This window comes from Podarcis raffonei, chromosome 11 (assembly GCF_027172205.1).
Source record: "Podarcis raffonei isolate rPodRaf1 chromosome 11, rPodRaf1.pri, whole genome shotgun sequence".
Classification (NCBI taxonomy): domain Eukaryota; kingdom Metazoa; phylum Chordata; class Lepidosauria; order Squamata; family Lacertidae; genus Podarcis; species Podarcis raffonei.
In genome coordinates, this window is record NC_070612.1 from 3,280,988 (window position 1) to 3,287,787 (window position 6,800).

Below are 6,800 nucleotides of genomic sequence, written 5' to 3' on the forward strand. Positions count from 1 at the left end.
TTGAGAAGAGGACTCCACATTAAAATGACAGAATGCTTATATATACTTTGGGATCTTACCAGTCAAAAATGAGATTTTTTTCTCAAGACACACAAGCTCTGTAAGTCCAACACCAATCAAGTTAGGTAGTGATATCCCTCTACCCTTTCAAGCAGCCAGAAGCATATACTGCTAAATAAATACACACGTTTGCTTTGAACAAACCAGCCAAAAAATTATTACCTGTCAAATTATGCAGTTCCTCACTTCAAGAGAAATGTATATTTTGAAATACTGGTACTCTGCATTAAACAGTGACAGTGCTGTGTTCCACACAGTCAAGTCAATTCAGATATTAAGCTCAACAAAGGGAAGGAGCGAGACCTGAACTCTCTACCTCAAGTAAATGTAGTTGGGCTAAAACACTGGTCTAAGGCTCTAAGCTATTTGGAAGAAGGCAGAATATATATGACAAATATATTTCCATAAAATAAACATCTCCTCTGTTGGGCAGCCTTAGTCACCTGTTCTACGGTCTGCTCTGAGAACAGTAATCTCTACAATATCCTTACAAAGTACACCCTCATTATCTCCCTCAAAATGCAAGTCAGAGGCCAATGAGTTCTTTCCTTTAAACTACTTATCAAGAACCAACAAGGGTGAGATTTCAGAACAGGGAACTTCTGTTGCTATTTGCATTGCAACAGCCAACGACTCACATTTAAACAGAGCTTACACTGTTCAAAGCACTCAAAACACACTATCTTTTCCAGAACTGGAATATGCTAGTCACCAAGATGAGTCTGAGCTACAAATCAGGAAATCACCAGTTTGCTTCTATCCCTCTGCCACAAACACACAAGGGCACCTTAGGGAAGCAACTGTCACTCAAGTTGTTCCAACTCACACAACCAAGAGCTGGTAGGTCCTGCTTACCTTAAGGACTGCTCTAATCACAGCAGGATAGTGCAACATAAAGGCCTCTGACTAATCAGGAGCATTTCATCCCTTACAACAGCCCTGTGAAGTAGATTGAATCCTACAATTCCCATTTGCCAGCCAAAGGAGCATGAGTCACCTATTGCTATTCAAGAAGGAATGCCAGCCTGGACGGAATGGAACACAAATGCATACAACTCTCCATTTGGCTTTGGCCTTGAAAAACTAATCTCCCCAGTGATCAACTTTTCACCCCACCCTCCCCACACACTCCTTAACTGGCCTCTTTCCTATTCCTATTGAATGGGTGGGGGGAATTGTTGGTTTGTTATGTTGTTCTTTCTATTATGTCTTTTGTGTCCTCATTTTGTATTTCTATGCTGTGAACCGCCCTGAAACCTACAAATGAAGAGCAGTATACAAGTACAATAATAAACAAACCAAATTCTGCGACCACTGTTGCCAGGAGAGGACCCAGTCTCTCCCTCTTTAGCCAACGGGAGGCAACAACGGCCAGAAAGGCGGGACATGAACACACACACACTATATATATATACACATACACATATACACAGACACACACAGTGCTTTTTTCTGGGAGGCCGCAGAGGTACGCATAACCCTAAACATTGTGTGAATCTTTGTACTTTTCTCAATTTACAGTGGTACCTCGGGTTAAGTACTTAATTCGTTCCGGAGGTCCGTTCTTAACCTGAAACTGTTCTTAACCTAAGGTACCATTTTAGCTAATGCGGCCTCCCACTACCACCGCGCCGCCGGAGCACGATTTCTGTTCTCATCCTGAAGCAAAGTTAACCTGAAGCACTACTTCTGGGTTAGTGGAGTGTGTAACCTGAAGCGTATGTAATCCGAGGGACCACTGTACTGTATTTATTTTTAGCAATCTGAACTAGAAAATGGTGATTTCCTTGAGTCAAAATGAGAGTACCCCATATACATACACACACACACACAGTACAGGGAAGAACTCTGTGTGTGTGTGTGTGTGTATGTGTATGTGTGATACATATATATAATGTGTGTGTGTGTATGCGCATATCTATATATATATATAGATATATATATTCTCTAAATCTATACCTTTATAGTTAGTTAGTTAGTTAGAGGCACTGAGCGTCAGTGAGGGCCACCTGAGGATGACAAACCGGGCCGCGAGGGTGGATTGGGGCCACAGGCCTTCAGACCCCAGGGGCGGGGAGGGGGCAGCGATCTTGATTTCGGCCAGAACTCGAACTCGGGACCTTCCAGGCCAGGAGGGCTCCCGCGACCACCGATCCCTCCCTCCCTCCCAGGGGGACGGAGAAGCGAAGCCCCCGAGTCCCTGTCAGGGATGGAGGTTCGCCCGAGGGGCGCAGCCAAGGCAGCCTGGGCTCATCCCCACCTGCGGGGGTCTTCCCCTTCCCCAACCCCGCCCGCCCAAGCGCGCCTGCGCAGAAGGACGCGCGCGCGCACACCCCTCAGCGGCGGGGAGAGAGGCGCGTCGCCCCACCGACACTCGCCCCCTACCTGAGGGGCGACCTCCGCCGCCGCCTCCGGCCTACTCACCCCGGATGACGGCTGCTGCGGCTGCTACTCGTACTCGTCACGCTCGCCCGCGGCTCTGCCAGCTACAAGTCCCCGCCGGCCGCGGCCACCACCACCACGACGACGAGCCGCCTCCCCTCTCCGTACCCGCCTCGGCAACAGCGCGACGCCATCTTGTCTCCCCGCCCAACGCGCACGCGCGCAAGCTCGCACGCACGCGCCCCCCCTCCTCTCCGGCCGGCAGCGACGCGTGGCGTCACGGCGCCGATGACGCGACGCGGAAGAGAGCGAGAGCCGAGGGGCTGGAGAGGCGTTTCCGGTTTGCTGGCTGAGGCCGCTTGTCGTTGCCATAAACGGGGAGGGAGGAAATAATAATAATAATAATAATAATAATAATAATAATAATAATAATAATAATAATAATAATATTATTTCATTTCTATACTGCTTTTTAAATACACACTTTTATTGCTTTTTAAACAAATACAAGATATGCCGCTTTATATTTGTAAAGGGAGAAAAATCTCAGAGCGGTTTACAACACATTAAAACTTCAAATAAAACAATCCAGAACAAAATGTTCCTAAAGAAAGTCAAATATAAAGTGCACGTTCACAGCAATGTGATTAACAGGAAATGAGAGATTTGAAAATAAAACATGGCTACATGGAGTCCAATATAGAATGGACATGTAAGGCAACACAATTAACAAGAGGTTAAATATTAACATATGCATAATACATATGCATTAGTTGTTGTCAACCCTGCCAGTGGTGTGGGTGTTGTGTGTGTGCTGGATTATGATTGTTATGTTCTGGTTATTGTCTTGTGTCACCTCCTTGATGTTTCTTTTGAAATGAATACATTATTATGTATCATTATTATTCATTAATAATTACCCAATCAAGCACCAGCAAAGCACAGGCATCCATTTATTAATTTATTTTAAATAACAATAGCAATAATTTGATATTTGTGAAGTACTCTACTTCTCATGGAAGGGGCGGGGAACAGAACTTTGTTAGACTTCCTTACACTCCACTGCACACTCGTCCCACCACCATTTTTCTGTTCTAGAATCATAGAATTGTAGACTTGGAACTGATCCTGAGCATCAACCCCCTGCAATACAGAGATCTCAAGTCTTTTTATTAAAGTACACTCCTCCCCCCACCCAACTTGGGGGCGTCCCTAATGTCCAGTAGTTGTTGGCATCCAACTGTCTCAAGTGACAATATATTAAGATAATGTAAGGTAATCAGATCCTGGCAAAGACTGCCAAAGAGGAAGAAGTCTGTAGGAGGTTTGGCTCAGAGGAATTAGTCCAGCTCCAGACTGTGCATGATTTTAAGTTGTTTTTAAAGTTGTGTTTTCATTCTTGTAACCAGCCTGGGACCTAAGAGTGAAGGGATATAATTGCTGATGATAATAATGTTACACGTAAAGTGGTTGTTGTTGTTTAGTTGTTTAGTCCTGTCCGACTCTTCAAGGCCCCCTGGACCAGAGCACGCCAGGCTCTCCTGTCTTCCACTGCCTCCCGCAGTTTGGTCAAACTCATGTTCGTAGCTTCGAGAACACTGTCCAACCATCTCGTCCTCGGTCATCCCCTTCTCCTTGTGCCCTCCATCTTTCCCAACATCAGGGTCTTTTCCAGGGAGTCTTCTTTTCTCATGAGGTGGCCAAAGTCTTGGAGCCTCAGCTTCAGGATCTGTCCTTCCAGTGAGCACTCAGGGCTGATATCCTTAAGAATGGAGAGGTTTGATCTTCTTGCAGTCCATGGGACTCTCAATAGTCTCCTCCAGCACCATAATTCAAAAGCATCAATTCTTTGGCATTCAGCCTTCTTTATGGTCCATACTCTCACTTCCATACATCACTACTGGGAAAACCATAGCTTTAACTATACGGACGTTTGTCGGCAACGTGATGTCTCTGCTTTTTAAGATGCTGTCTAGGTTTGTCATTGCTTTTCTCCCAAGATGCAGGCGTCTTTTAATTTCATGACTGCTGTCCCCATCTGCAGTGATTCTGGAACCCAAAAAAGTAAAATCTCTCACTGCCTCCATTTCTTCCCCTTCTATTTGACAGGAGGTGATGGGACCAGTGGCCATGATCTTAGTTTTTTTGATGTTGAGCTTCAGACCATATTTTGCACTCTCCTCTTTCACCCTCATTAAAAGGTTCTTTAATTCCTCCTCACTTTCTGTGGCCATCTGCATATCTGAGGTTGTTGATATTTCTTCCGGCAATCTTAATTCTGGCTTGGAATTCATCCAGTCCAGCCTTTTGCGTGATGAATTCTGCATATAAGTTAAATAAGCAGGGAGACAACATAAAGCTTTGTCATACTCCTTTCCCAATTTTGAACTAGCTGCAGCTTCTTATCCCACATAGAGATTTCTCAGGAGACAGATGAGGTGATCCGACACTCCCATTTCTTTAAGAACTTGCCATAGTTTGCTGTGGTTGACACAGTCAAATGCTTTTGTGTAGTCAATGAAGGAGAAGTAGATGTTTTTCTGGAACTCTCTAGCTTTCTCCATAATCCAGCACACATTTGCAATTTGGTCTCTGGTTCCTCTGCCCCTTTCAAATCGATCTTGCACTTCTGGGAGTTTTTGGTCCGCATACTGCTTAAGCCTGCCTTGTAGAATTTTAAGCATAACCTTGCTAGTGTGTGAAATGAGTGCAATTGTGTGGTAGTTGGAGCATTCTTTGGTACTGCGCTTCTTTGGGATTGGGAAGTAGACTGATCTTCTCCAATCCTCTGGCCACTGAGTTTTCCAAACTTGCTGGCATATTGAGTGTAGCACCTTAACAGCATCATCTTTTAAAATTTTAAATAGTTCAGCTGGAATATCATCACTTCCACTGGCCTTGTTATTAGCAGTGCTTTCTATCATACCACTTTAAACAGTCATGGCTTCTCCCTAAGAATCCTGGGAACTGTAGTTTATAAGTGCCGAGAGTTCTTTACCTCAGAAAGCTACAATTCCCAAGGTGGTTTAAGGATCAAGCCCACTCCTGGGAATATTGTAGCTCTGGAAGTGGAATAGGGGTCTCCTAACTGCTCTCAGCACCCTTTGGGGAAAGCCTGAAGTGTGCTTGGTGCTTCCTTGAAATACAGAATAGAAAGACAAAGAAAAGAGTGGTAGCTTTTTTTAAGGCTTATGTTCCAGGAAAACAAACTTTGATGGAGTAGGTCACTGAATAATGTGAAGGGAAATGCATGTGTCATGGATTAGAAGGATGGGGTGGAGGATGGGAAGATAGCTTCAGGGTTAGGGCACATTGTTAATAAAAGATATAATGAAGGATGCTGGTCTTGCCTGCGGCCTTCTCTTTGGGCATCTGGTCAGCCACTGCAAAAACAGGATGCTGGACTAGACCACCTTGATCTAGCAGGGTTTTTATTACTGCTATAGGTTGGGGAAGGGATCTCCCTAAACCCTAGGTAAAGGTAAAGGGACCACTTACCATTAGGTCCAGTCATGACTGACTCTGGGGTTGCAGGACTCATCTCGCTTTACTGGCCGAGGGAGCCGGTGTACAGCTTCCGGGTCATGTGGCCAGCATGACTTAGCCGCTTCTGGCGAACCAGAGCAGTGCACGGAAACGCCGTTTACCTTCCTTCTAAAGTGGTACCTATTAATCTACTTGCAACTTGATTTGCTTTCAAACTGCTAGGTTGGCAGGAGCAGGGACCGAGCAACAGGAGCTCACCCCGTCGCAGGTATTCGAACTGCTGACCTTCTGACCAGCAAGTCCTAGGCTCTGTGGTTTAACCCACAGCACCACCCGCATCCCTATCTAATAGATAGAGGGGGCATTATGCCCACTCTGCCTGCTCAGGTAGGACTCCAATCCCTCAAACTCCCTTGCCAGGTCCCTAGGAAGCCTTCGCCATCCCACAATATGACCACACCTAGGCGGCGAGTGATCTTGCACAAAAACAATGGTGAATTTTCAGGAGGCCTTTTCGGAGCGGTACCTGTTTATCTACTTGCACTTTTGATGTGCTTTCGAACTGCTAGGTTGGCAGGAGCAGGGACCGAGCAACGGGAGCTCGCCCCATCATGGGGATTCGCCGGTGGGGAACCGCCGACCTTCTGATCGGCAAGTCCTAGCCTCTGTGGTTTAACCCACAGTGCCACCCGCGTCCCCCCCTAAACCCTATAAATGAATAAATGGTAGGATTTTCATTATTTGTGATAGGAAGTGAAAATACCACCTGCAGAGGAATTCCTGGGCTAGCCTATGCAAAATGACCTGGCCAAACAAGGGCCATTAAGAAACAATACAGGGCCATTGAGGGACATACATTAGCAGTACAAGAG

The 6,800-nt window shown here is 45.8% G+C and overlaps 1 protein-coding gene across 2 annotated transcripts in view; it reads right to left on the minus strand.

Moving 5' to 3' along the window:
• Positions 1-2,664, minus strand: part of UBAP1 (ubiquitin associated protein 1) — a 37,568-nt gene extending 34,904 nt beyond the window's left edge. For both annotated transcript variants that reach the window (XM_053408987.1, XM_053408986.1), the window contains exon 1: positions 2,485-2,664. The gene's annotated coding sequence lies outside the window, so the exon portion shown is untranslated. The remainder of the gene's footprint in view (positions 1-2,484) is intronic.
• Between the last annotated feature and the right edge of the window lie 4,136 nt (positions 2,665-6,800).